This window comes from Acyrthosiphon pisum, chromosome A1 (assembly GCF_005508785.2).
Source record: "Acyrthosiphon pisum isolate AL4f chromosome A1, pea_aphid_22Mar2018_4r6ur, whole genome shotgun sequence".
NCBI classification, from domain to species: domain Eukaryota; kingdom Metazoa; phylum Arthropoda; class Insecta; order Hemiptera; family Aphididae; genus Acyrthosiphon; species Acyrthosiphon pisum.
In genome coordinates, this window is record NC_042494.1 from 164345011 (window position 1) to 164356090 (window position 11080).

The 11080-nt window shown below is 28.5% G+C and overlaps 1 long non-coding RNA gene across 1 annotated transcript; it reads left to right on the forward strand.

Moving 5' to 3' along the window:
• The first annotated feature begins 999 nt into the window (after window positions 1-999).
• LOC107884555 lies at window positions 1000-9685 on the forward strand. Its single transcript, XR_001680012.2, has 7 exons — window positions 1000-1009; window positions 2794-2802; window positions 3349-3372; window positions 5016-5033; window positions 5795-5803; window positions 6451-6465; window positions 8489-9685. It is a non-coding gene; the product is annotated as an uncharacterized LOC107884555 (long non-coding RNA).
• Window positions 9686-11080: the final 1395 nt, after the last annotated feature.

The following is an 11080-nucleotide window of genomic DNA, read 5'->3' on the forward strand; positions in this document are numbered from 1 at the left end:
TATGTTTTATATAATTCGTTGTTAAAATTAAAAATAAATCTGCTTATTATTCAATGCGCCTGAAACGAATGTATAAATAAACAAAAAAGTTTTCGATACTCAAGTTTTTGAAAAATTGATTTTTTTTTATATTTCCATTTTGAAAATAACAATTTTAATAGTATACTATTACAATAGGTATTACTGAAAGAAGATTTTATGGTAGTGGAGCCTGAGTAAAGTTATTAATCAGTAATTAGTGATGTGACGTCTCAAAAAATAAGAACAGCAGACTTCCATTATTTTTAAATAATAAAAGAAGTGGAGAATTAAGCAAATACAGATTTTTTTACGCAACACCAGTTTTCGACAAAATTGATTTTGATCTTTGTGTTATTCTAAAAAAAAAATGTAGTTACCTACAATCTTCACCGGATGCTTAAATTAGCATTCTTATACACTATAACCTTATTTTAAACAAAAAAAAAGTAAACCACAATTTTTTATTTTTGTTTGTTATCTAGATCAGTTCACCAGTACGTAATGTTTATGTATTTGATTGCATTATGAATTTACGTGTTATATTATTACTTGATGTGATGTGTTTTCCATTCTATAATCTATAAACTACTGTTATTTTTACAATTGACATTCATTATAAACTATATAAACATCCCAAAGCCACTAACAATGTAGATTACATGAGTAAATTATGTTCATGCTATAGAATTTTTTTTTTTTTATTGCTGATATTTCTGAAACAAACATTAGTTATTTAATTTTATGATCAAAGTACAACATTGAAATTTTAAAACCAGTTTTCTGAAGTATTTGATTATATTTTTCTTTGTTTTTAGATCAAATTGGTACGTACATTATTGTTCTGTTATTTATATTATTAAAGGAAAGTTATTTTTGCTAGTTATGCTATAGTACTTTTTAAAAAAGATTTGAATTTGTTATTATGTGTACTTGAAATCGGTTAGTCCGATATTCCTAATTCCACCATAATTTTTTTCAGGAAAAATTAGTAAGTATACTTTATGTTTATTTTCATATTTTTACTTCTCCTCTTCTAGAAGCACCATATGAAAAATCCAAAATTAGTTAGCACATACAGTGATTGTAATTGGTTCAGGTTCTTATGCATTTGAAATACATTTTATATAATTTAAACGACAATTAATGTTTTAATATACAATAACGATTCAAACATGCCAATAAACTCAAGATTTTCTAAAATTAAAATATAACCATAGTAGTATTTTTTTGTACGAAAAGACATTTGAGAGCTGTTCCAGTTGTGTTTAGCACATAAGTATCGGCGTTTTGAACATTTAACACTGCTGCGCCTATCTCTCTATTTTTTGTTTATTTTTGCTAGACATGCCATTAATGCCTTTTACATGCTTCAACCAAACTTCTCTATAAATTTCAGTCCAATGCATTCTTCAATCGCTTTGACTCATCGGTATCTATCTTAGCTCTGTCTAACTACCACTGGCGAGGTCTTCCCTTGCGTCGCTTTTTTTTTGGTTTCAGATCAAGACATTTTGTATGACACTTTCACCAACCCCCCACTCCTCTCAAACGTGGCTTTCACGTGGATAGGTCACATTCTCTCATTGGTTGCTGTTAAACTTTTTATGTTTGGTAGTATTGAATCCGACCGACTGTATTCCGAATCTCATCATATTATGCACAAGCAAATAGTTGGCTGACTGCCCAGTGATATCATTTTTTAAAATAACTATATTACCTTTAAGAACAACTATTATGCCGTCGGAAAATACTTCGCGTGGCGCAAACAATGCCATTAAGGCCTTTTACATGCTTCAACCAAACTTCTCCATAAATTTCAATCCATTGCATTCTCCAATCGCTTTGACTTATCGGTACCTTAACTATCAGGATATTTTGTATGACACTTTCATCAGCCCACCAAACGTGGCTTTCACGTGGATAGGTCACATTCTCTCATTGATTGCTGTTAAATGCTTTTTATGTTTGGTATACTCAGCGCGGAATAAGAACACGACCAGGCGGCGGACCGATTAGCGTCCGTTACGCGCACCCGATTTCTCATTGGTTCCCCAAACATCTGTTCACAGTTATACAGCTATGTTCAAAATGTGAACCGCATAAACTGTGTTGTTTTATAAAAACATGCACGTCTCTGTTGACACATGAGGCGCTCCATATACAAAGCCGGTAATTACCACTATGGTGGGCGGTGCGGTGGAGGAAGTTGTTTTGAATGCGCGACTGGTCATGTTCTTCTTCCTCGACGAGTATAGTATTGAATCGTTGAATAGAAAAGCGAAAACCATTTTGTGTCTATTACTTCTCCCTCCACTATAGCTAGTATTACTCTTAGAATCTGATGGAATTGTTAATGCTATTCTCAGATAGGACTAACATCAATTTATATTTTTTAAGACTCTTAAAATAAATATTTGGTTCAAACTAAGGAGCTTTCACATATTTTTTATATTATAAATGAAGGTAATAGGTATAACTTATGTGAAAATCATTCTAAAGAAAACACATTTCATTATTTCGTGGTTTAACTACTTCATATTGATTACTTCTGAATAATATTAGCGTTCTACCTTGTCTTAATATGAGTGGTTAATCTGTTTGATATTGTACAAAATTACTATTGTACGGGTCCAGATATTTTTGTGACTTTTTTTGCTTAAAATCTAGATTTTTTTCATTAATTATAATATGATAATATGAAAATAATATTATATAAATTATGGAAAATATTATGTACATTATTATAAATTGATTAAACATTATGATTTACAGAACGTATCAGTACGTATAATTGAGTAATATTATTTAGTGAGGAAAGTATCTTTTAAAAGTTTTAGATACTGATAAGAGTGAAGAAGTATCAGTTACAATAAATAATGTGTTTTTTTTATTTCGAGTTTTGAAACAGTAAAAATACTTCAATTTTTTATATTTTCATTTTTACAACAGCCATATCTTTTACAGTAGATATCGCCGAAAGTATATGTGATGGTATTATGGGTAGTGTAGAATAAGTAATATTAGTACTCACTATTAGTAATACAACTTCGGCTCAAAAGATATAGTCATTTTAATAGTTAACCTAATATATTAATTTTCTTGATATTTTAAATTTACTTTGAAACTACTATTGTCGAGCTATTTATGGCACATTTATTTTAAATATCTGTTTATTTTGTAATTTTAAACTTTGGTCAGGCCTATCAGAAGTTTTTATAATTTAATCTATAAATTTATAAAATGCATTTGCTCAAATTTTGAAATTATCTTTGGTTAACCCGTTTTTTTTTTATTCTTTGTGTGATAATTGAATTATTTTTTTTCTAGTGAAAATACCAATTATTGAACCTAGTACGTATTTTTTTTTTTTTTAGTTTGACTGAATAAATAGTTTCATAATTTTATTTTTAAATTTGTATTAACAAAATTCGTGTTCTCGGAACCAAAAGTTGATAAATATTTTTTTTTTATTAAAATCTACTTTAAAAAAAAAAATTATATTTAAACGGTACACACGTGGGTACCACAAGCATAAGAAAATGGTCCTGCTCAATGCTTAACCAAGAAGCCAACATGGCAACAAATATCAATAACCTGGCAGAACCACTCGATTATGAAAACATGGGGTTAAGTGAGTGCGACATCTAAGCAAGTCAAAACATCGTGTCAATGGTTCGGTATTCACATGCCTCAACGTGAATGTCAAAACCAACGAACGTTGGCAGTAAACACATAATGATTTACAGATTACTGACTTGTGATTTATGTCAAACTCAGCGAATTTGTTTAGAACACAGGAGATTACGAGAATAATATTATATTACACATTATTGCTTATTGGCATAGCCAGCAGTTTGAATCACGAAGGAATAAATAATATATTGGAGATCCATGTCCCCAGCACCCCCACCTCCAAATCTTGATACAAAACCTATACCAATCGTTTGTACCTCGTTTGTACCTGTTTGTACCTCAAGTAAAATCGTTTGTACCTCAACGGTTTTCAAACTATCCCTAAATCGATTTTGGGGTGTCGAGGAAACGCTGGCACCCCCACCTTTGATTTTTGAGTTTAAACACATACCAATCGTTTGTACCTCGTTTGTACCTGTTTGTACCTCAAGTAAAATCGTTTGTACCTCAACGGTTTTCGAACTGTCCTTACTTTGATTTTGGGGGTGCCTAAGAAACGCTGGCACCCCCACCTTTGAGTTTCGAGTTTAAACACATACCATAAGTTTAGTATAGTTAGGTTAGTACAAACAATAAGTTGTAAATATTTATAATTTTACATTGTTATAACCTATTCTGCAGGCTAATAACCTTAGTTTGTTGAAGCCTTATCATTAAATAAAAAAAAAAAAAAAAAAAAAAAAAAATAAGATTTTTGAATTTGAATGAATGACAATTCTAAGTACAATATGGTATAGGTTTAAAATGTAAGGTATCATGTATCAGTATTGGTATAACATCGAAATAAAATGAAAAAAAATATTAACCATAGGTATCTATGTAAAACAAATGTTTATTAATGACTAATGGCCTAGTAGCTGAAGTATTTTATGTCCAATAGACAAAAAATAGAGATTTGACAGTCATTAAAAACCATGTTATACGAAACGAGATAATACATTTATACAAGATTTAAATAAATTGCTCTCCCGAAAATTTGATATTTCTAAAAATCATATCTTTTGGTTCCAATCCCACGAAAAAATACTTAGTTACATATTATGTTCATATCCATATTACTATCTTATAAATAATTTTAGGATATATTATGTAGATATTATATTTGTTTTATTAGTTTATTATTATGATTAATGGTTATATATTATTATTATTATTATTGTTGATTGTTAACTTTAAAATAAGTCTATTACAACAGTAATTTGGTTAATATTTGATAGTATTTTTTCTTCTTGGGCCTTTGATTTAACATTTTTAGACAAATGATATGATAATTATAAAAACGTTTTTTGTTTATTATCCAGAAACTATTGGAGGATTAAGTATGAAACTTTTGCTATGTTTTTTATTTCACTAATCTTTAAAACTCATTTTTTTTTTGTAGTTTCTTAGTATAAATTTTACAATATCAATAGTTTTTTTTACTTTCTCATAAGTTTATTTTAACAAATTGGTAATGATAGAAAATAAACTCTACAAATCTAGAACACTCGTTAGACGGTACCAAAGCTATACATTATGGTTAAGTGTGATTGTGGGAACATCCCAAATGTATTATAGTAACTGATCAGCTACACAGTGTGTAGCTAAAATTATATTTTACTTACTTAGTTTTTCATTGGAGCTCCGCTAACGTTTTTAGTATGGTTTTTAGTATATTCTTACATATTCAACATTCATTTCTTAAAACGCTTTATTTTTAAACATGCTATGATTTTTTCATAACTTTTGGCGCAACGCATGAGACCTTAATATATTACAACCTTTTATTTTTATAAATATTCTATAGTGATTGTGATACCAATAGTTGTAAATTCCACAGATATAATAAAATATATTAGGTATATATTATAATTAACTACCTAATATACTAAGAAACTATACTACAAATTAAGATCAAATAAAAATTTGTTTTTTATTTCTACCAAGAAATATGACATTTGATGGTTGGTCTCCTACTCAGAAATTTGTTTTAAATTTATTGAGTACCTACTTTTAAAATAAATAACTAGATTTTCATCTTTAATCATAACATTTTATGAATATTTTATAACTAATAACTATAATTATTATTTAATTTCAGTTGCAGATAGTAAGTAATTAGTTTTAATTTGTAAAAAATGTTAATTAACTAAAAATGTATATTGGGGAGTAGAGTGGGAGTACACCGAATACCAATTACCGTTACTTATGAGTTATGAACTATTCAACTATACTATGTTTAAATAATCTTAGCTACTTAAATAATGATGAGTTTGTAGCTACTATAGTTATTGATATTTAACTTCTTAAAACTATTTTTAAATCATAATACACGCATAAGTATACTAAAATTGTTTATAGAAAACCGATATTGAATCAGTTACCGGTAACCAACACTTTTTTAAAGCGATTATCGCTTAATCGGTAACGTGTAATAATGAATATAGGACCGGTAATAATGTTACTACTAACGACATGACCAGTTGAAAACCGACAATTTCTGTAATAGTTTTAATCCCAAATTTGTATTATTCTATTTCTAATATTTTACACGAAGTCCATATAAAACAATATCACGTTAAATTTTTTTCTTTTATTATTTGAAATAAACAATATATACCTTAGAGCACAATAGGTGTATGTGGTTAGAGTATACATATAAATGAACAGGCTACACTTGATATCAGAAATCATCCACTAATAACACTCACTATTATTATATTAATAACTTATTATTATTATTTGTATGTATTGTAGTTAAATTAGTGAGGGGTACGTATATATTCAATTTAATTGTCTTTATAAAAATTGAGTTTTATTTTTCACCATATAAATTGTCAAAGGTGGGCATAAAATAGGTAAAAAGTTAAATAAAATCGTTTTTTATAATTTATAAATTAGAAACTAGAAAGACAAATTCAATCTTTATGTGATTTACATACTTATAAAAAAAAAATAGATAACTTTTTTTAGACTGAGTTAAGTTAATATTTTTTTCTATATTAACTTTTAACTTATCGACCTTGTGTCCTCTTAACTTAACCTAACTTGAGTTAATTATTTTCATTAACTTGCCCACCTTTGAAAATTTTTAATTAAAATTAAATGTATTTAACGTTTAATAATCTTTAGATTATACTAACTGATATAAACTATAGAATTAAATTTAAAGTAAATATTAATCAACTATTCAATATTTTAAGTCGTGAAAAAAATACAACGTGCAAGCAATAATGTTTATAAATATTATAAAACAATGAATCATAAATAAATAAATAAATCACTCCATATACTTAATACATAATATAATTAACATTTATACAAGGCTGGTCATTAACGAATTACAAAGTAAATTGTATATTAACTTTTTAACTTATATAGTTACTTTTGGATTTTCAATAACTTAATCGTTAACTTAACTAATTCATTTTTTATTTTAAGAAGTAAGTAAAGTTAATTTATTTTGTTTTTAATTTAATTATATTTCACTAATTCAGTTTTCATGTTAAAAAATATTTACTGTGAATTATTTAAAGTATAACGTTACATCATTCAAATCTAACTTATATGGAAATATCGTATCAACTATCAAGTATAAACACTATATCGTCTATAATTTTGTTTTGGGTCGAAAAAAAATTAATTACGCTTATAAGGTTGTATAAACAAATGAACTTTTTTTAACATAATAAAAAGCTAACAAAAAGTTTGTATTAACTTTTAACTTAACTGAGTTGACCTATATTTAAATTTACTTTTTGTTATTGGTACATATATTAACTGAACTTAATTGTGTTAAAAATAACATAAATTTACCCAGCCTTGTATATATATAACTAGCTGATCCCGTGCACTTCGTTGCCCTTTATTTCATATATTTATAGATATTTTATAACTAAAACGCTGAACTCGTGCGCTACAAGCGTAGGCAACAAGCCCGTAAAAATTTGCATCTCTTAAAAAAAATATGGCAGTTCAACTTCTTTTGGGTTTAACCATTGGTGTAACTTGCTGCAGTAAGTGCCACTTAGCACCACTTTAAAATGGGAATTTTGGCAAATCCTTTCTTATTGCACGGGGAAAATATGAGAAGAACCTCTATTCCAAATTTCAACTTCGTACGTTGGGTAGTTTCTGAGTTTCAGCGACCAGTGACTAAGTGGTATTTGGATTTTATATGTATAGATTATTAATGTATCATAACACTTAATATTACTCTCTGTTTGACACAATTTATAATTTAATATTTTACGATGTGAAAATGTTTTTATTTTATATTTTTATGTCAGTGGGAGGTGTATAGAGTACAATATATACTTAAAGGATCGGGACAAGTCAAATATTCATTGCAGTATATTATACTGATCCAATATCATAAGCTATATAGTAAAAGCAGCATTTGTGTATGTATAAGCGATCCACAACTAAGTCAAACGCACTGATACTGTATTTTGGTCTATATAGTTTGTTTCTCTACTTTTTATTTATGAGTTATGACATTTTGAAATTTTTCAATAACTGTTACTTCAATAATTCTGGTTTAAATACCTTATTATTGAAGTATCTATTCTAAAATATTGGTGAAGTCGGACTTCCGTATAATAAGTTTTGAACGTACATCATCATTAGGTTTTGAATACATATGGGAATTCAATTAAAATGTTTCACCTGATGATTAATTTTTGAATCAATTGAACATTTAATCTAAAGATTTATTGACTTAGGTATATGATGTATAGAGTGTAGATTAACCAAAAACAACTGAATCAGTCACAGTGTAGTTTTATTTTTACAGGATTAGCAAGAAGTTACAAAAGTTTATTGATGAATCGTATGTATAATGCCTAATAGGACGTGTGTGTTAAAAATTAAAATTAATTTTAGGGGAGCTCAGGGTAAGTTGACGTGTTGGGTAAGATGGAAAATTGATCATATCAAAATAACGATATTACCGATAATCTGCAGAATTTCTTAAGCAGTAGGTTATATTTAAAAAATGTATAGACCTTAAATGCGTCAACCTAACCTTGAGTTCCCCTACTGTAATTGTAATTACTTAACAATATGCAGTGTTTATATATCAACGTCCAACAGAGCCACATAGGTCGTGACCGATCGTAAAATAAGATTATGGTGTTTGAATGCTGTTACAAATACTGTTTATATTGAATATTTATATGATAAATAAAAAATAATAATTTGGGTAAGTGGAGTTGGTCCATAGTTGAAATATACAAGGTTATTGCATTTATACCCTTTCTAGATCAAATATTTGATGATAAAAACAAAAATGGCAGCGTAAAGGGAACCAATAATAATCAAGTATACATACGCGTGAATATTGAATTTGTTAGCTTTTGTCAGTTTGTTTTTGATGATAATACAAATTTATATTGTGATATCTCTTTACGCAGCCATTTTATTTCTGATGATAACAATCCGAGTCAATACGCAATAACCTGTATATTTCAACCATGAAGCCACACTTTCCCCCCGGCTCAAGTGAGTGACTGAAAAAGACAGCGATCCAGTAAATTCTTTGCTAGCATCGGCCGTAAAGTTAATTGTTAAATGTTGACCCATTGCAACGTAAAAAAAACAATATATTGGGTGGGATTAACCTCATAGTTTTTCCGTTCAAGTAAATACTGTAATAGGTTGTGACTGATCATAAAATAAGAATATGGTGTTTGAATGCTGTTAAAATTGCTGTTTATATTGAATATTTATATGATAACTAAATACAAAAAAATAATTTGGGTAAATGGAGTTGGCCCCCTTTCTCTCCAGGCACAAGTTAGTGACTGTATAAGGAAGCGACGCAGTAAATTTATTGACGGCGTCGGCTACAGTGTTAATTTTAAACATCAATGGGTATTCCTACGTAAAAAAACAATGCATTGGGTGAGAATAACCTCATAGTTTTTCCAGTACAAGGAAATGGTGTATAAGAACAGGTTATCCCTGTCCAGGGGTCACATGTTAATTCGGAAGTCTGTAGCGTCATATGCGTTTGGCAATATAATATAATTGTGTAATTTTTGACTTTTTAAAATTATTTTTAATAACATTTTTTTGTCTCGGTAAAAAGTATTCGTAAGATTTATCAAAAAAAAAAAGAGAGAATCAAAAAATAATTGTTCAGTTATTGGTGGTAGAATATTCCAATATTTTCACCGTAAAAGTATGTCGTGAGGCAAGGGCGAGAAGTGAGCTATTTCAGTTGCGGGCTACGGCGACGTGTGTGGCACGAGCCACAGCCGAGGGCCCTATTTCGCCCAAGACTGAAATTCCCTTCCCGCACGAGCAACACAAACTTTTTTGTCACGCTGCCGTGTTCATTGATCACGCCATCACGGCAAAGTTAATGCAGGCTGGGATCTGTGCAACAACTAGACTATTCTACGAAAACAATATTTCTTGAAAGAAACGATTTGGTTTTATTTATTTTAAGCGTGACGCATGGAGGTTATAATATGAATATAAGATGTAACCAAAAGTGTATGTTTTTTAAGGTTTGTGGTATAGATTTCAGTGACTGTTTGTGCGGTGTATACGTGCGTGAAATGTGCGCGCAGCACTTTTGGGGGTTTTCACTTTAAGACCCGCCATTTTTTGGGATAAAAAAATAATTACAATCGCTTAGTGTTGAGTAATGGATTGCATGGATTGCGGTAAAAATTGTTATACATATATTATATATTTATACAATCGAGATCTACAAGTTTGTTGTTGGGCAATCTAATAAATGCAATCGACGAATCTAATACCAATTTTTTTCGCTGTTTTAGAACCGTTCCAGTCGTTTAATTTTTTCTGTGTAATAAATATAAAAAATGTTCAGGAAAATATTTTTAGCATATTGGCAAACTCGTTAAACATCGGAATCACATTTAACACGTCATCACTATAATATCAAAACTAAGCTATGTATTTAATATAATTTACTATAAAACATAATATTTGTAATAGCATCAGGTGTGCTAAAACATTTTATAATTATAATACTGATAAATAAAAAAAACAACAATAACGTTAAGATTTAAGAATATGTAATTCAATCTTTTATAATGTATCACTTATATTACTATTATTAATACTATCTTTTAAAACAATGTATTTCCTCCTTTATAAAATTATATATCATATGCCTATTGTTTAGTACGCTGTGTCTATGGAAACCTATGTGTTTTAGGCAGCTCGCTTTAAATTAATAAAGTTGTTATAAATTATAATAAATTTCCTTTTTATTTGGTAGTTATTTAATAAGTAATAACCATCCAATTATTCAAAAGCTGTGTTCAAATTATAATTATAAATTATTTGTGACATTGAAATTGTTTTTCATTGTTTCGTATATTGGTATTAAATAATGAACCATATTCAG